This window comes from Gavia stellata, chromosome 10 (assembly GCF_030936135.1).
Source record: "Gavia stellata isolate bGavSte3 chromosome 10, bGavSte3.hap2, whole genome shotgun sequence".
In the NCBI taxonomy this organism is placed as follows: Eukaryota; Metazoa; Chordata; class Aves; order Gaviiformes; family Gaviidae; genus Gavia; species Gavia stellata.
This window is the reverse complement of record NC_082603.1, coordinates 21,692,762-21,712,959: the sequence shown is the minus strand read 5'-3', so window position 1 is coordinate 21,712,959 and position 20,198 is coordinate 21,692,762. Positions and strand designations below refer to the sequence as shown.

Genomic DNA, 20,198 nt, shown 5'->3' with positions numbered 1-20,198 from the left:
ATTAGCAGATGCCACTTTATTAAAGACAGCATCGGACTGAACTCCCTGCGTTTGAATTTCATAAAGTTTATTAAGGAAATATTTTTTAAAAGAGAGGGAGAAACTATGTTTTAATGATGTTCACATGTTTCCCCAAAGAGTGAAAGCTGATATGTGCAGGCGTTGAAAGCATTACATGCTAATTTCATTACAGTGGGGGAGGGTACCTAGAAAAAGCACAAAAGTAAATGCTGTTGACCTCCCTGGCAAGAGGCCGAAAAGGAACCTGCTCTGGGAAGCCAAAACTTTTTGCCTCTGTAACAACTACGTAGGTGATGGCTGTCTTGGAAAATTTATGGTATCATTTTATTTATAGCAGATGTCCCCTAAAAGCAAACAGTTTTGCTTTATGCTGCACAAATCTTATGGATAGTTACAAAATGTAACGTGGAGGTTCAGTAATGCTGCAGACATCAACAGTATTTTCTAAAACGGATTATGAATGAAAAGAGAAAAAAAAGTGTCCTGATACTGATCTAAGTCTTGAAGATAAAAGGTTAATCAAAACAAGACTTTTGCTTATGCTTTCTAGAAACTTGTTTTAAGGGGAAAAGGTAAAAGTTGAAACTTTGTATGGAGCCCACTAATTAAATTATCATTTACCCGAAACGAGTCTTGCAGTTCCAATAAAGATGATCAGATGCCAAAATAAGCCTTAAGTAGTATGAGTAGTTATGGTCAGAGACCACTCTCTACCAGAGAGTTTATTTTGGATATGTATCTTTTTTTCAAGCAGGGAAACAGTCCTAGCTGCATCTCTTGCTCTACCTAAGTAAAACAAGTTCATATCATCAATTCCATTTTCTCAGTGGAACCCATATGATAGACCTCCTTTTCATTTAAGCTATGGTGGTTTTTTTTCCTAAGGAGGCATTGCTGAGCTGCATCTTGCAGAAATTTCATCATCTCAAACCAACTAAAAGAATCAAGAACAATTAAACCTAACATTGTAGTCCCATGGAAAAGTTTTACCAATAGAGAGACTGATTAAAGGGGAAGTTCCACCTTTCTAGGTCAAAATTTTAATTTCCCGTGTTAAACTCTTTCCAGTTTCAAATATAAAACTTGATCCTTCAAGCCCTTGGACATGAACAAAACTGCTATTGATGGGGTTTTTGCTTCCCTAATTTTTTCCCCTAATTAGCAAAGTTCAAGGTGGAAATAAATGAATTTTTTGAACAGGAAATACAAATGGACAGAAACAATACATCTGTGAATTCACTGTTCATTATGCATCGTTTGTAAGAATGCATATTTCAAAAAGAAAGTCATTAAAGTTATTCTGCTGTTCTGTTTTGCAGGTCTTCGTGACAGTTTAAGCAATAAAATGGTTTAATCTCTCTGGATTGCAAAAGCAGAAACCCCTGACAAGGACAGGAGTTTGACAGAATTTGTAATAATATATTTTTACTTATGTCACATATTTGTAATTTCAAGGACATGATTCACAATGACCCTATTGCAATGTTGTGTAGGCATTGTTCTACATGATTTGCATTAATATCTACAGAAGAGTTTTCCTCTCTTTACTGCTTCAGAGGATATGCTTGTCATTAAAATTCTGGTCACAGATGTGGGTTAAAATATCTCTAACCTTTACAAATGTATTATGTGGCACTACTGACATAGCTTTTATTGCAGATAAAATCTATAACAAATTCTGTGTGTGACAGGAGAGGAACATGATTTTGTATTAAACTCAGATGATAGAGATGCATTCCTTGCTTGTACTTTTAAAATGTTTTGGATAGAGTAACAATGAGTTAGGTTTTCTTCTCCATTGCGGTTAGAAAGCCATTAAATCTATTCATTTTGTTTTAGCTTTGGTATTTTAATAATTTTTTCTTAAACTGACTTTCAGAAGATGACATAAAACAGTGGAAAGATTTCAACTCATTTCCAATCTTGGTTGAATTCATCAGAAGTAAACAAAAAATCAGTTTATTAGGACGGACTACCCAACATCTATCACTGAAAATTTTTTATAGCCTACATTAAATACAGCCCATGGCCCTTTGCTTCTGTTTCCTAACTTCCATTGGTATTCACATGCCTAAAAAGGTCTCACGTTAATGTGTTTATTTTCCAAGTACTTTTCGCACATCCCTCTGTATAAACAGCATCCTGAACATCACTTCAATTTGCTCATACATGCAGGAGAAAGGTAGTACTTTCCCCACTGGTTATAGTAACAGTCCCCATTGGTTATAGTCACAGTATTGTCATCCTGGATATGTTTACACAAGAAAGTTGCATCAGTTCACAAACTGAAGGCATGCGTTTAAACTAGTATTTAATACATATTATTCCCCAATAATTTTTTCTGCAAGAAGAGTACCTTTTTTGCTTATATCAACTGGGGCTGATTCCACCCTTGTTGCAAAATAATGGTTTCCAATGGATAAGGTGACAGTTTCCAATGGATAAGGTGACAGTTTCCATTGGTAGTTATACCAGCATAACTATCACCAAACCTCACAACCGGATCTACCACTGTAACTCTGTCATTAAGAATGGTGAGGCAGTCGTGCAGCTGGAGGAGAGGGCTTGCTGCAGGTTGAGACCTAGACATTTTAAGTTTATCGTTCTTACCTTGTACAGCCGGAGACTTAACTGGCTTGCGATGTCAAACACGCTCTTTTGAATGAGCCATGAGCCTGTCCTAATGAGCACAAGGCAATACAGTCTTCCATTTCACAACATAGACATATGTATCAGAGCTTGTGACCATATTTATGCATTATCCATGTGTTTATATTAATACAAAAGCTTACGACATTTTTTTTTCTTTTTTTAAAGAAAAGAGGGTCACACCAAGTGACTGTTGTGGCTTCAGCTGTCAGGGTGGACTCACAAAATATATCCGAATCTTGTGTTTACTGGTAGAGAGAGGTATAACTCTGTTAGTGGATGATCTTTAAATACAACGTGTTTTCTTTGGGAAAAGGAATTGGAAAATGGGGGGAATTTAACCAAAGAATAAAATAAAATAAAATAAATTACACCACTGAGTTGCCATCTGCACCTCTACATTCACTACAAGGCTGCTGTATGCCGGCACACTACTGAGAGCAAAGGAATAGGTCATGATAACAGATGCTTTGGGCCCCGTAAGTGGGTAGTCAATTCTTCCCAGTGCCCTCTCACAGTTAATGTTGGCTTGTAATGTGTTAAGTCAACTTCTGTTCATAGCAAATCCTAGGTAAGTATGTATATATTTTGACATTCTGATTTAGACACAGCAGAATGTATACTTAGTGACTCATTTCCTCGTCTGGAAAGAGTGCATTAAAATCAAGAACTCTCAAATTATTTCAGTGTTTCAAACTATTTAATCGATGAGTTTTCAACTCCTCTGAACTCAGACCAATAAGGTAGCCAGAAAGCTGTAAAAAAAAACTTTGTAAAATAAAGTATTTGACCAGTGATAGCAATGAAATGTTTCTTTTGAGAATTGCAAGAATGTGAGAGGCTTCTTGATGGAAAGAGGATTATGTAGATTAAAGGTCCCCAACCCTGCTGCTGAATTTTCTCTGCAATTCACTTAACTAATAAGATTATGGGAACAGATACCAATTTTTTTGTTGTTTAAATTTGTTTAATTTAGTCATGATGCTAAATCATTTCCAGAATCCTACATGGAGTATAGTAATTTGAGATGTGCACAGAATACAAGGTGAGGCCTTTTCTAAATACCAAATTTCCCTGTCTGTAGAATAGGAATAATGAAATTAAAGCTAGTTTTTTGAGAAATTCTAAAGTTTGAGAAATTCTAAAGAAAAGTGTTATATGAAGACTATACATACATAATGTTTGTATTACAATACATATCCAAACAATGTGTTTATATAAACTTACCTAATATTAATAATAAACTTCCTGATATTATTGCATTTTAAGTTATATTTTATTAACTATATTATTAATTTACACTTTCATATCGACACCAAAAACCTGATGAAAACCACTCTTCAGATTCCCATTTACTGTTACTCATTTTGTGTCAGGTTCTAACACCACTGACAGCAATTGCATGAAGACGTTAATGAATTTTACATGATATTCATGAGAATGAATGTATTTCTCATCAAATGAGATGTACAAGACTCTGGCCAGAAAAGAGTAACTGAGTTTGCGAAAATGTTAAAATGTAGTACATCTCTGAGAGAACAATTTGCAGTATACATAGGAGAAAGCTGATAGCATTTGTTCATATTGTAAATTACATAATTCTTCTCCATGCAGTGTACTTCTACTGAAAGAGAAGGAGAGGGAATTTGCCTCACTTTAATGCCTTTTTCAGGGGTGCTGAACACAGATGAATACCTTTGTATCAGTCTAAAATTACGTGGCAAAGAATATGACAGAAATCTGCTGTAAATAAAATTCCAAGCCATTTCAGTCTTCACTGTCATTAAATGCCAGATGAAAAAATCATTTAATGTTTTTTCATCATAAACAACTACAATAAAAACTATTTTTATTTCATTTTGCTCTCGTAAAAGCAAATGCAGAAAAATATTATTGAATTTCTTTCTATTTTTGACAAAAGAATAATTTTATTTCTTAATTATAACAAATATTTTTGTTCCGTTTTCTACTTGATTTTCAGTAATCTGTTTTCTTTAAATACAATCTATCTTTATAGTTACAAGAACAAATTCAGCCTGATTCAGATGTGTAACATACTATTGAAGTCAACAGAGCTGTCTTTATATGACATGGATTTTTCTTTCCGTCTCTCTGTCTGTCATATACAGTCATGTCAGCGTGATTGAAGATGAATAAGCTCTCAGCACAGGCCAGATCCTGCGAGGTGCTGAGTGCCCTAAGCTCAAACCAGCTTCAAAGGAAGCACTCATTACCTCCTAGCATATCTGGCTCTAAATACAGTATTTCCTTGTATTTCTCCATAATTACCCTAGGAAATACTTGGAATAGTTCAAATATTGAGTTTAGCCCACTGCCAGAGCCAGCCTTAGTGTTTTTGGCTAGATCTGTGAAAAGTTGCGTTTGGCTCATTTTTTGGTTTTTTGATGCCCTTTTTCTTTCCGCCCCCTCCCCCCCATGCACATGTAACAATTTTTGTTCATGCGATCGTGCCCACTAAACACAAAACGGGCCTTAGAGGTCTTTTGGAGGGTAGGACATAGACTTATGCTACGCACAAAGGCTGAATGGAAGCAGAGTGCATGTGCATGCCTCTGTCTCTCAGTGTTTGTTTTGGGGCAGGCGATATTTATATTCCCCACAATGCTTTCTTTTTGCAAAAGCGGAACCCAGCTGCCTCTAACTGTCATCAGCTTGAAGTAGTCCCTGTCATCATAAAGGAAAATGCTAGCAATAAACTTATTTCCCATCTCCACGAATTGAAATGTTCCTCTCCTTTCCCAGCCATCCCATATCAGTTGATGTTCACAGCTACCATTCCTCCGAGAGAAAATTTTTAAAAAGCTTGCCTGGTACACTCAATAGGACAGATCTTCACAAATTAATACTGTTCCTGCACAGTGAGTTTTGGAGCTAAACCCACTGAAGTAGCAAAGGCTTGCTTACAGATACAGAGAAGGGAAAGAAGCAGAGCTGGGTCATTTCAGCCTGAGCCAGGACTGGCAGAGGAGAGAGCTCTACTCTGCAGCCTATGCTCTCTCTCCATAGCTTGAAACAGCACCTAGACGTGACATGACTGACCCCGTCCTCAGCTTCTTCCAGTTACTCAGTACTGTCATAAGAGACAGCACGTTTGACAGTCCGACCCAAAATAATCCAAATTGTATTTGCACTGATAAATAGATCTAAGGGTTCTAGATGAGAACAAACGAACATAGTCCTGCTCACTCCTTCCCAGGGTTTTGCAAGGAGATGAGATGTCTGCGTAAATCAGATCTGCTGAATAAAGTGCTGGTACTGTAATAAAACCATGAATATTGATAACAAGACAAAGCATACAACAGAGTCATGGAGAGACTGACACAGTAACGAAAAGGTGGGTAAGCTCTACACTCTCATGGAGTAATTTCTTTGCATTACATAACCCAGTGGAAAAGGCTAAAGTGGTTTCTTAAATGCAATCTTCAATATTGCTTCTCTGCAAAAATAAATGTGATGAATTAAGAAGTAAGACTTGCATGAAGAATAGGATTGCCTGAATTCCTGAGCAAACAGAAAACTAACCCAGAAAGATTTCTTTAAAAACTGATTTACTGATTTGTTTGACCTTATTAGCTCTTCTCTAGTAGTTTCGTTGATTTTTGCCCGTCAGCCTTGTTTCAAATCAGCTTCAAGACTTATAGGGAGCACAGTTTCATAGTATGCAAATTGCGTTTAATGAAAAAGAGCTTCCTGAAGGCAGCCAGAGAACTGAAAGACTTAATTCATCCAGGTGCTAAAATTCATGTGTGCCTAAACTGTTTTCATTCACTTCTGAAAGGGAGAAGAGGATTTGGATTGCTGAAACAAGAAGTGAGAGTAAATAATAAAAATAACTTAGGAAACAGGAGTCCCTGGACAAAAAAAAAAAAAAAAAAAAAAAAGCAGCTAGATTTTCCATTCAAAACTCCTGGGATGAGATTCTCAAAACAACGTCAGCGTAGACACCAAATTGCCATTATTTGTAACAGCAAATGTGTATCGACATCCATTAGCTGCTTGTGAAAAAGATCTCAAAATAAATGTGTTCATCTTTGACACTGCAATCCCAGCACTGCTCCCAATACTCACCTGGAATAAAAGGCCACAGATCCATTTAATTAATCCATCTCCTCTGGAAACTTGCTGTTGGTGCTTCACAGGTGGAACCTCAGTTTAAAGGTAAAATGGGGGTTTGGGGGTCCTGCCTACCTTAGGCGACCTGGATTGCTCCTTGAAGCAATGGCTCTTTCTCTCTCTCCCTTTTCAATATAGAGATAGTTAGAAAGACAAGGCTCCCAGTTTTGTATCTAAATTAAGTATTTAATGCTGGGTTTTATTAATATGCTCCAGGATTAGCAAGCGCCTTAAAATTCCTAGTCTTTAAAAACACATTTCTTTATTCAGATCTTCGGCCTTAATCCCATGAAATAAATATATATGCTTAATTTTATGTACTCTGTACAGTTACATTGAAATTACTAGAAACAGAAAATAGGAAACTAAAGAATAGCCTAAACCTTTCAGGAATCAAGGTATGAAATGGGAACATTCTCAGTTGAGTGTTATTTAATATACTTGATTATGATACTGTTCCTGAAATTAAATAGCAAATCTCAAAATGGTACTTGCGAAATGAACATTTCGTATATTAAAATACTGCATTGGTAATTGGGGAAAAGAGAGTAGATTGCTGTATGATGTTGGTACAAACACTATTGCATTCACTTGACTAATCTTCTGTTGCACTGCATGGACCAAAACCAACAGAGTCTGTTGGGGGGGGGGGGTAGTCAAACAGGAAAAAAACCAACATGAACTAATGCCAGGAAAATACCAAAAATCTCCAAGTGAATCAGTCACTGAAAACGCCTCTCTGTCATGTTAAGAGAAACTCTTTTTCCAATTGCAAAGACAAAGGTTAGAAACGGTGAAGTCATTACGGAATCCTAAGCTGCAGATCTAGAAAGGGCAGTGAGCAGCCTCTGCGAGAGGACCTGGTGCTCTGGGGAGACAGAGTGAGGTGCAGAACTTGCAGCAGGGAGGAGAGGTAAAAGGGCTTACAGTGGAACATGTGGGGGGAAGCCCTGGCACAAGTAAGGAGGCAAAAACACAGGGAGGATGATTTAGATTTCACTGCCATTCAAAAAGGGTATGAGGGAATTATCAGATATCCAGCTCACCCCTTGAGCCATTCCAACAATTAAAGGCAAAAACGCTAATACTGTATTTACAGAGAGAAGAGACACTTGATCTTTTATAATGACAATAGACTGACTCTTTTGTCTTGTTTGATGACATTACATTCATAAGACACAAGTGGAAGAAGCCCCAAGTAGCTTTGAAAATACAGGTACGCTTACACGGATACTCACAAATCCCTTTCTTTCACGGGGTTCAGCAGATGTGATTTGTTTCAGCTGGTCACTCAAAAAAAAAAGATGTGATAAAGCTGTACAGAACGTCATACTGTACTATCAAACCATGTAATCAGATGTGAAGACTACAGTTTTAAAGAACTTACTGTGAATTCTGATACATAATCTTGAATACTAGTAGTTAAATCTTCTAAAATAAAGGGTTTGTGAAATTTGTGCTAATCTTGTTAAAACAGAATCCCACATTAAACAAATCAAATGTCTTAGATTTTGTATTTATTATTCATCAACGTACATGCGGGTTTTTCAATTCTTGCAGAACTCGTTTATCCACATACAAGTTTTCACTTATATATTTTAAAAAAGCAAAACGTCAGGATCTTTAGAAATTTAACATAATTGTTGTTGCCAGAAGTAGCTGGCTCTCTGAGGTGGATAATAAAGACAGAATAGTTTTACAAAAAGAAAATCAAAATCTAAAATTTTTTTTGTTTCAAATGATTTTGAAACATATGCATGTTTAGTTTCCATAGATTTTTGTAATATTTGTTTTCAATTTCCTAAAAAAAAAATTATTGGAAAGTGAATAAGAACACAACTATTAATAGAATAAATTTTCCCATATTGCCTTTTTTTCCTCTGTAATTGTGATGTTTATGGGTGGAGTTGTTACATACTGGTATTTGGAAGTCTATGGTATGCTACCTTATTCTGTCACCTGGTATTTATGGTAGTTTTTTGTTTCCCTATGTGATGTTCCTCAGAGTCCTTTATGATGCTCAGAGCCTCACAAGATATAAGACTGTTTTTCATGATAAATTCAGAGGGTCAGTTAGCATAATTATGCATAACACAGTATCTATGTGAAGGCATTCTGTATTTAATATGGAGGTATATTGTGTTATTTTATACTATTTCTTCTGCTTTCCTTTCTTTTCTTGCCTCCTCTCTTCCATACCCCTTTTTCAACCATTTCTTAATTTTACTAGACTACATTTAAAAAAATGTTAATACTATTATTCCTGTTCTTTAACTAATGAAACTAAATTAATCTCCTGTTTGACTATTTCTTGCCTTAGTCTGGTTAAAAAATGTGTTTTGTTTCCTTTTGAGTGGGGTAACAGACTGGCACAGAGAAATGTGTTGAGGCCATTTATATGCAGATGATCTGCTGTCCTGCTTCTTTCAGTAGGTGCCATAAATTAGCATTCAAATTTTGCAACAATTTTGTCAGGTTTTTTTTTTATTCATTTCATATGTATTTAATCCCACATCAGTCTCAGTTGTTCTGCAATATGTGCCATATTGTAGCAGCTTTTTAGCTGCCACTGATGGTTTTCACATTCCTTTAGTGTGAGGTTTTAATTCTCCTAACACTTTTGTTAATGAAATACATTTCACTTAACGGAATTAAATGCGTACCTTGTCTATTGCTCATTACACTATACAGTCTTAGAGTTTGGATTTAAATTTCACCCTTCTTCTATAAAGATTATCTGCCACATTTTGGCCTAATAGGCACTCTGTACTTTGTATAAAGTGTGGGAAAGCTGTCATTACAAGCAAAATACCAGTAAAAGTTGCAATGTTCTCTGGAATGTTCATTTTATTCCTCTTTCTTCTGTTACTAAATATGTTTAAAATGCATTTTCTACCATTTCTTTATGTGGGGTTTGAAAGGATGAACTAGCAATTTGATCACCTACAGACATCATAGGTAAACCTCAAACTATTCAGAGCATCCATTCTTCCATTTTTTTATATAAATCATGAAACTACTTCAGAGATTCTCTCCAAATTGAGAAAAAACTCATACATATCTGCAAGCATACAGAAGAATTAAAGTCATACAGGAATGTTCCAATGAAACAGCTTCTCATAAGAAACCAACTTTCCTTTTTTCATAGATTGCATATTTTGTGAAAAATCTATGGAACATTTTTTCAATTAAATTTTTGTTGCGATGTGGATTCTCAGCTTCTGAGTGGCTCATTTTGGGGTTGTATTCCACATGTGTGACCTAACATCTCTTTGGCAGGTTATACTAAAGCTGTCTCCAGGTTGCAACCTGAAGACTGGCTGCTCTTAAGACAGGTTGTTTCTGAGGTGGTTCATTTTGTCTCTTATGAAGATTTTGGTACAAGTTGGGGTAAAAAAAGAAAAGACTTTGGAAATTGCAGGGTTTGTTGTAGGATTCTTTTTTAGCTTTGCCCTGGGCCTACAGACTTTCTGATAAAGGCCTCTACAGAATAAGCCCTTTGGACTTATTACAGGTAGGTGAAAAGCAGGGTATCTACCTCACAGGATTAAGAGAGGATTGTTTGTTTGTTTGTTTGTTTGTTTATTTAAATTAATTGAAGGACCTTTTTTTTTCTGTATGATTTCCCAACCCTATAGCTTCTCGATGAAAGTTATGTTCTTGTCAACAGCTCTGCTATTATGAGTGAGTTTACCTGAAGCAGAACAGTGATTATATTGCCCATAGTTGCATACCTGAGACAGGGAAAACAGGGTCCAAAACTTGCAGCCAGATGCACCACTGCTGCACCACATTTCTTCACCTCTACAAAAAGACTTACAAGGGATCAAAGGTTTCCTCAGAGCCTTCCTTGAAATCTACAACACTTTGTCAAAAGTTCTCCAGTTCAACAAAGCCGCTTTTCTCAATGAAATTTCTTCAGCCAGAAAATATCTGACTGGCTCGGCCTCCTTCAAGCAAAGGCTTCATTTAGAGGGTCACCAAGGATCTGTTTTCTTCTATTTTTCTCTTTAGGAAACCAGATCATAGGCTCTTCTCTCTGGAATGAATCAGCTCTGGCTCTGCCAGAAGTACTTCAGGTAGAAACTTCTGCTATTGATTATTTTGGATAGTTGGAGTTTAGTTACAGTTTGTATACACATTTATGATAAGTTATGAGAAATCCAGGAGCTCTTATTTTATCTGAATGTGTTCGGTTATTGTTGATGTTCACATCTGCCCATATTGGAAATGGGAATAAACAAAAATAGCACCAACAGCAAGAACTTTTCTGCCTTTGCGTATTAATCTGACTGTGTAGGAACTAAGTTATATCTGCTGGACTTTCCCTTCCAGGATATGGCAATGTCCTATCAATGTGCTAGCCAGTTGTTAGAATGTATTTGGCTTTTCTGCCATTATAACCATGATTGGGTCTTTTCTGCTTTTCCATTGTCTAATCAACAGAGAATTGTTAACAGCTTGTACAATCGCAGAGCAAGGATGTTCACGTGGATTTAAATAAATCAAAGGGCCCTCTTTTATAAGTGAATCAAAATCAAGCCTCTTGTAAAGTTAAAAAATGTTTTTGAATTTCTTTGTCCATTTTCTCTAATCTTTCCTACATCCTCCACTCTGACTTTGCCTGACTTGCACTGTGATCTCAGTCATGCTAAAAGATAATATGCTTTTCTCATCCCTTTTTCTCCAGTAGTATTTTCCTCGTGAACTGCACTCTTGTCTTTTCCTGCTAGATTATCTTGTTCCTTTCAATGTTCCTTTACTTTTTCTTAGTTATCTTGGATGGAGGGCCCAACAGATTCTGTACCGGATGCTAAAATAATTGTTATATCTATGACATACTCTTTCCTTATCAGACGTGTTTCAAAATGAAGGGTAGAAGTGGGAAGAATGCACAGTGCATCTATCAGACAGCATATTCTGAAGCATGATAGATACGCCATTGAATCTGCTCGATTCTTCAGCAACACCAAAGACACTGATTGGCACTAAAAAAGGGGGAGGAAGAAGACACATGACAGGTCACTGAGTTCAATGGAATATATTACAGAAACTGGGAACAAAAGGCAAGGAATCTCTCGAGTCTGGTCTTCTAATTGCATAGGCAACCAGGTGAGATGACTTTTTTAGCGAAAGAATCATTCTCCATTAAAATGCAGTTAGGTTTTTTTTACCCCTACTACAGCTATTGGGAGTCTGGAAAATTTACTTTTCTGGTGGTTGGAATCATCTCTGTGTTTCTTATCTAAGCATGAGCTGCTTTTCCATTTGTCAGCCTTGTCCTAAAGCTTTATATGGCTGTTTTCCAGCCTGGTGTCTAATGAATACATTTATAGACATCAGCCATATCCCCTTTCAGCTTTTTGCTTAGCCAGGCAAAAGCAGCAAAGCATTTCACTCTCCTCCCTGAGTGGTGGCTCTCCAGTCTGCCAGCAGTTGCAGTTGCACCTCTCTGCAGTTATTCCCATTTTAGCATATTTTCTTGACTCCACGTGACAAAAGACTGTGCACAGAATTTCAGAAAAGGCCACACTCTCAGGCCTGTGGATGGCGTGAATATTTCTTTTTTTATTGTAGAAAAATATAATACCATATTTTATGTGTGTGTATGAAATATTTGGGTACATGTATTTTATGTAATTAAAAAACCCCAGCAATCCTTTCTTTTTTTCCTAGCTTAATGGAAACTGTAGATTTCACACTTCTTCTCTTTATGACTGGATCTTAAAAAAAGATTGATCCCAAGACTGATTTTTGAGGATTCCTGCTAGTAAACTTCCTGCAGTTTGGTGCTGCTTCTTTCAATACCACCTGTTGCCATCTATCCATTAGACAATCTCTTATGTACTTTACAACTCTTCTCCTAATCCCCTGTTTCCTATGTGATGCTGTATCATATGCACCACAGATACAGATAAGATGTATCACAAATCCTTTGTCTAGAAAATCAGTTATCTTATTAAAGAGAGATAACAAATTCACTTGGCACAATCTATCTTTAGTAAATCCTTTTTGTATGTTACCCCTTTTTCCATTTACCTCCCTGTCTTCAATTATTTTTTCCTTCAAAATTTCTTCTAAAGCAACTGAGGTCAAACTAATGGGTTTGTAGCTGCATAGGTCTCCCTTTTAGAAATGGATAATACATTTGCTATTCTCCAGTCAGCCAGTATCTTGTCTGAGCTGCTTCCTACCAGGTTTGGGATTTCATGTTCCCTTTCTTGTCAGAACTATGGAATGGAGTTTATTTGATATCTCTCACTGGCCTGAATGCACTGTGCTTTTAGCTTTGCTTCCAGTTTGGTAATTTCTATCATCCTGACTTCTTTCCCATTATTTATCCCGTTTCCTCTCTGGTCAATATTACTGAAAACATACACAAAGTAGTCACTTAGTTTTTAATTGTAGATAGATTTTCTTTATTTCTGTTGACTCCTGCTTGTATTGAAGTCCCATGTTTTATTTGGTCTCATTTTACCTGCATGAAGATTGTTTTGCTGTTTGTTTCAATATCCCTTCCAAATTGTAGTTCAGTTTGGCTATTAACAATTTTTGCTTTACCTTACATTTTGACCCCTAAAACACATCTGTCTCTGCTGATATGTCTTTTTTGTTTCCTCCTGTGCATTGCATATGTCTTCTTGAAGGAGTTCTTCATTTGCGTGGAATAGCTTGACCACTTTCCCATGCATTTTCCCCACTCCATCAGCTACACATTCCACATAGCTTTAGCTCCTTTGATTTAAAGTAATTCCAAGGCTCTTCCACATTCAAGGTCTTGAATAGATCAGTCTATTTGATTTCACTAATAAGACTTTTTAGGTTATCAAAATTTGCCCTTTGAGCTCTAAAGCCTTATTTTTACTGATTGTTCCATTTCATTTAAATGAGCTTAACTCATGATCAGTTCTTGGACCAGTTTTCTCATAGTATCTGTATTGCTTATTGAAAAAAAGACAGTTTCATCTCTTACTGGCTGTTGACTGCTTGGTAAACATATGCATTAATTTGGCCCAAATGTGTTCTGTTTGATGCGTGTCATCTTGTCTTATTTCTTTTTAATCTATCAGATTATTAGAAGGCACTTACTCAAGATTATTTATGCTTTCTTCATATCTTTCTTGGGTAGCATGTACACTTCAGTACTGTGGTCCCAATATATAATTTTACCTTCTCTTTCCTGATCATCCACTAGTATTTCCTCAACCATAGCTCAATTTTCATTGATGAGATTTTCTTCTTGTCGTGTACAGTAAGAAAGCATGAAGATGACATGAACATCTGCCAAGGCTTCCTTGTATTTCTTAAGGTTCTTTTTTTAACAATGTGGCTCTCAGTCCCAATTTCTTCCATGGATATTCAGCCAGATACCATTCCCAGGAGCCTTCACTTTTTTAGGCATTTTTCCTTTACCTAAAATGAATTGATTTAGTGTAATACTCTTTAATTTATTCCAGCGGGAATTTCATAGCATCATTTTCCCACTGTGAAGAAAGTTAAATTAAAAAAAATATTCTTCTCTATTCCTAGCAGAATCCTTTTTTCCTTTTCCACCCACATCCCACATCCTCCTTCTTGGGAAATGACCTCGTATCCTGTTCTGTGGAATTGATCTAGTGACAACTCAGTTGTTTCTCTTTAACACAGGCTCCCAGTTCATGTAGACACTATTTTTTCTCTTAGTTCACTTCACCTTCTATTCACAGATGATCCTGCCTTTTGTTCTCTCCCCCTCACAAACTTCTCTACCATACTCACTCCTCTTTGGATCCCAGTTTCCTACAATTTTTGGTGGAATTAACTTTTCCACTTTCTTTCTACCTTCTGTTTTGTTTTTGTCTGTTGTACTTTTTCAGTCTCCCAGATGGCAAGCATATTCTTTAGATTTCCTCTGTTTCCCAGACTGTTCCACTTGTTCTTTTTGTGGCAGGCTTCCCTGACTCACCAGTCTCCTCTGAGCTATCTCTTATACGACCTCTCACTCAACAAGTGAATGTAAATCCCCCGTTGCCCATTCAGTTTGCTTTTTCTTACACCATTTCCTCAAATCCACATCTTCATTCAACATTGCCTCCAGGCACATCTCTAGTAAGGTCTTCTCTTCATGAACTTTAGCAGATGACACTTCAGGCATACATATCTTTCCAGAGAATAAGATACATCTCACAGCTTCTGCATCCAGTTCATATTGTCCCTGCAATTTGTCTTGTACCCCCCATGGCTGTCTCAATTCCCTATATAGTCATTTCCTCTAACCTGTACTTTTAAGGTGAAAATCCCTCTCGTCGCTGCCTATTCCCTTCTTTTGCCAGGTTTCCCTACTGCCAGTGACATACGGGTTGGCGGGACTGAATAGTTATGCCATTACCAGCTTGGCATACTGCAGGACTGAGGAGTGTATTGCAGGGAGCAGAATAATAGGAGCAAATTTGGTCCACAGTCCATCTTTTTCAAACCCATTTATCAACAAAGAGGCTGCTTTCCACAGCTATCATATACAGGTTTGATATCGAGGCTCGACTTCTGAGTGCCCTGCTGGAGTCAAATTCATCTGTTATTACCTGGTGAGTGGTCACTGGAAAAAGAACAAGCGAGAAAATAAGAAATAAAATTTGGGGTCCAACGTACAAGTAAGATATGACCAAAGAACAGGGTTGAAAAGTTCTGGAGACTGCAAAGCAAAGGATGAGATTTCGGTCAGGTTAAATATTATCTGGGTAAATATTCATACATACAGAGTCTAGTTGAAGGATCCTCCCTCTCTCATACTAAAATAATCAAACTCCCAAACCTTCCCCAGTGAACCAAGAGCATTTCTCAGAAGAAGAAATTTATGGGGCTCAGGCAGACACCAATAACTGTGTCACACAGAATTTATTAGAAAATCCAAATATATTCTCCACTACTTTGTCCAATATCTATGTGATCATTTATCTGCAGCAAATTTTACTGTAAATGTGATTATTTCCAAGAAGCAATTTCTCATGACTAGATGGAGTATAGTACTTACATATATTCTGTTCAGATAGAAGCATCATTCTGGAATCTGTGTTACAATTCCAACCATCAACCCAACACCACCATGCCCACTAAACCATGTCCCACAATGCCACGTCCACACGTTCCTTGAACACCTCCAGTGAGGGTGACTCCACCACTTCCCTGGGCAGCCTGTTCCAATGCTTTACCACAATCTCAGTAAAGAAATTTTTCCTAATATCCAGCCTAAACCTCCCTTGGCACAACTTGAGGCCATTTCCTCTTGTCCTGTCACTTGGGAGAAGAGACCAACACCCACCTCTCTGCAACCCCCTTGCAGGTAGTTGTAGAGAGCAAATAAGGTCTCCCCTCAGCCTCCTCTTCTCCAGACTGAACAACCCCAGTTCTCTCAGCTGCTCCTCATAAGACTTGTGCTCCAGACCCCTCACCAGCTTCGTTGCCCTTCTCTGGACACGCTCCAGCACCTCAATGTCCTTCTTGGAGTGAGGGGCCCAAAACTGAACACAGCATTCGAGATGTGGCCTCACCAGAGCCGAGTACAGGGGCACGATCACCTCCCTACTCCTGCTGGCCACACTATTTCTGATACAGGCCAGGATGTCATTGGCCTTCTTGGCCACCTGGGCACACTGCCGACTCATATTCAGCCGGCTGTCAGTCAACACCCCCAGGTTCTTTTCCGCCAGGCAGCTTTCCAGCCACTCAACCCCAAGCCTGTAGCGTTGCATGGGGTTGTGACCCAAGTGCAGGACCCGGCACTTGGCCTTGTTGAACCTCATACAATTGGCCTACGAAGAGAACTCCTTTCTGGGCTTTACCCCAGAAATATGGATGACGAACAGTAGCACAACAGACTCATGTTGGACTTAGCTTGATCTGCAAATGAGCTGGAGACAGAATTTAGCCCTGGTTGTGTTTGTAGACAGTTTCATCTGTTGATCTCTGAACAAGCAGTATTTTACAGTAAGACATGCTTCTTACAAGACAAAGTTCATCTGTTTTAACTGCTAATATAGGACACTTTGTCCCACCAAATCTCACCAAATAATATTTCTCAAAGAATGTTAATTGCATCCATTCCTATTTTCAGCTGGTGATGAAGGGACATGTGACAAGCCATTCTACTTGCTTTTCATGATTTCTGTTCTAATTTCTGAGCAGAATGAATACATATAGAGGTTCACAAAACTCTATACCATGGTGTAACAATAACTTATTTGCAGTACTCTAAACAAAAGAAACAAAGTTTAGTTCAGGTTCCTCTTGGATTGGATGTTGGTTCAAGAGGGTTGAACGTATTCTCATATTTCTCTAATCAGCTTAAGTACTGCATTTAAATCAAATCAGGAATATGCAACGGGTAATGTTTGTGGTATTTATGGTAATAAGGGGGAAATTCTGAAGTGGTTGAATGCAAATTTTTTGTCTCTCTTTTGTCTTCATAGATTTTAGATAATGTTGAAAATACTGGCTGGAGCACACACCATCATCCTGTTAGTGATCCTCCTGAACAGAAGAGCTTTGAATGCTGCCTTCCCTTAACTATTTTAAAGACACCTGCACACTCACAAATAATAAATCTGTCAAGGCACACTTGAAAATATCCCATCTCCATTTGTACAATTTACTCTGTTCAAAATACTTCCGTGTTTAAAATCATTTAGTGTGGTTTACCAGATTTATAATAATTTGAGGCTTGCAGTATAAAACCCTAGCTGTATGACAGACTGAGTTATTAAGTGTTTATAGAAATCTAATCAAACGGACCATCAGAAGCTGGTGGGAGTGGGGCGGGGGGGCGGAATCTGTTTTAAACTCGACCATAATGACAGCTTTCCTCATCTTACAACTGTGACATGAAGAGGGAGCTGTAGCTCTTCTGAGACACAGCTCTGCCTCAAGCAGCGTATCCAGCCAAGCGCCCCGATCTCCTCTCTCCCTCGGTCTCCTCCGCTCCCCTCTCTCCTTCACTCACTCACTTACTCTTCCTTTTTTTTTTTTTCTTTTTTTTTAATCCCTGTGCCCCTGTGCCAGTTAATTTAAATGTATCTGTTCAAGTGGAGATAATCCATGCAAATCAGAGGCACTGGCTCCCAGTGCTTGATTCACAAAGAGAACTCAGCTTCAGGAGGTCACTCGTTCACAGCTGCTCCTCCCATTATATTTTTCCCTTATTGCAGAACTGCTGCATGTATACAGTGACTGAAAGGACTCAATTTACTGCAACTGCTGCCTGGTTTTACTTACAACTTTCTTTAAAGGGGGACTTACCTTCTATCAGTCTTGCTAAGGTAGGAAGTCTGATTCTTCTAAAGACATGTAATGCCTCCAGTGTTTGCTCATTATCAGATCCCACTATAATGATGCATATTGTTGTCAGAATTAGGTCCTAACAGAATTGCGCCAGGTGCCTGATGCTTTTGTTACTTGTGTGTATAGGTGCAACTGTTTAAATGCTGTTTTACTGTTTATTTAGCCAGCTATGTATTACCCCCCCGCCCCATTTTCTTTTCCTTTTCATAATGGCAGGTAGGATCTTAGCACAGCAGCTTTCTAATTTACAAATGTAGTCTTCAGTCAAGTTTGTATTTTCTTTTAAAAACGTTTTCTAATGTCTATGTAAGTTAATGCAGTGCTCTGTACCCCCCCAAAGGAAAACAATATCAAGAGAGCTTTCTGGCCTGAAACCTTATTAAGGTGCTATCTTTGGAACAGAACAAACTGTTGAAAGGTTTTAAACAGAAATAAAAAAGGTCACCTTTTACTTTGCAGTGTTGTAAACAAGGAAACTCCAGGCCTCACTGCAAATGGGCCTGTCATAAATTTAGACCACAAGATAAACATATAGTTAATAGAATTGCCAGCAGAAGTGGTGAAATGGAACCCTCACAGTTCTCTGTTAATATCTATTGTTTAGAAAGGTTGGACAGGCAGTGCTTGCTTTGCAAACAAATTGCAACTCAGAAACAACTATTTGGATATGATTCTTAAAAAACTCCTTAAGAAGAGGAAAGTCGGGCACTACTTCATTAGTTACTTTCTAACTTTGAGCATACATCACATGAAATATTGAACTAATGCATCTGACAGCACACACTGGTTTTATGAAAGCAGATAGTAAATCTTGTATTTATTTATGCATATTTCTTTGAATATGTTGTCAGAATTTAGGGATGCAAATGATTAAAATAAATATAAAACAACTTTGGATGTGTTAAATCACAAATAATGGATTTGAAGAGTAATATATTGAAAAAACTAGAATTATTCTGACTTACACTTGTCCCACAGTAAAGTTCTTGTTTATTGTCTTGCACAGCTGGAGTTAAGAAATGACAATGATTAGATTTGGAGCCACCCTGCTTTTGTATAGACTCACTATGTAACACACCCAAGTTAATCAAATAACAGTTCTGTGAAGCTTTAGACAGAGTTTAAAATGAAAATTTAGTTGACCAGATAAGACAGAGAGAGGCATAGATATTCCCAAACACATCCTGTCTAATTTCTTCAAGAACACTTGAAGCATACATTTTCCATTTTACCTTTCCGGATTAGATATTGTTAGTTAGCATACTTCAGGAAAGAGTACTTGCTCACTGCATTAAGTATTTCAGTGCCTAAAATGTGCACGTTTTCTCTTTGATATACAGTCTGCTTTCTGAAAAAAATGCATTCTGATTTTGGAGTACAGTACAAACCTAGGGAGCCTTGTCATTGTTAGCATAAAGAAGACATCTACACAAGTATTACTGTGCAGAGGGCAATCTTCCTTTCTCTGGCATTTGTTAGGTTACTGTACTTAGAATTTAGCAGATAAATACCTTTTGCTTCATGGCATTTTGGAGATCCTATTGGTATGCAGGTTACCCTGTGAGGATGGCAACTGAAAAAAGAAATATGTTTTATAGCAGTGTGTAATAAAAGCCCTTCACAATGATGTAAGTGGAGTCTGACCTTTCATTCTTATCCTGTAATTAGAATTTTTATTAACTCTTTCAAGTGCAGAGTTTTTTGAGTAAACTACTGTTACATAGGGAGAACAAGCACGTATTTTTGATCTACGAGTTTTAAAAGTAAAACTTTAAAATCTTTTTTAGACAGGGAAAAAGGAATATATTCTTCCCAGCAACTTGCTCCACACGAAGCAATTTTGATTTATAGAAAAGAGAGATTTGATACAGGCATCCTGCCTCCCCCTAGAAGAAAGAAAAGGAAAAGAAAGAAAGAAACAAAAAAAAGCATTTCTAAAAAAGACTTCTTTCATTTTGTGAAAGAGGAGGGGAATAGATTTCAGAGAAGAGAGCTGAACTTAAGGAAAGACATTAAGGATCTTTTGTCTGGCTGAATCTCTGGCCAGGATAAAGTTGGGAAGGTGTTCCCTGTGGAGTTTA

The 20,198-nt window shown here is 37.4% G+C and overlaps 1 long non-coding RNA gene across 1 annotated transcript in view; it reads right to left on the bottom strand.

The window, feature by feature from the left end:
* The window catches only part of LOC132317609 (uncharacterized), a 32,884-nt gene extending 13,193 nt beyond the window's left edge, over positions 1-19,691 (bottom strand). Inside the window, exon 1 of the long non-coding RNA XR_009484122.1 lies at positions 19,629-19,691. This is a non-coding gene — a long non-coding RNA (uncharacterized LOC132317609). The remainder of the gene's footprint in view (positions 1-19,628) is intronic.
* Positions 19,692-20,198: the final 507 nt, after the last annotated feature.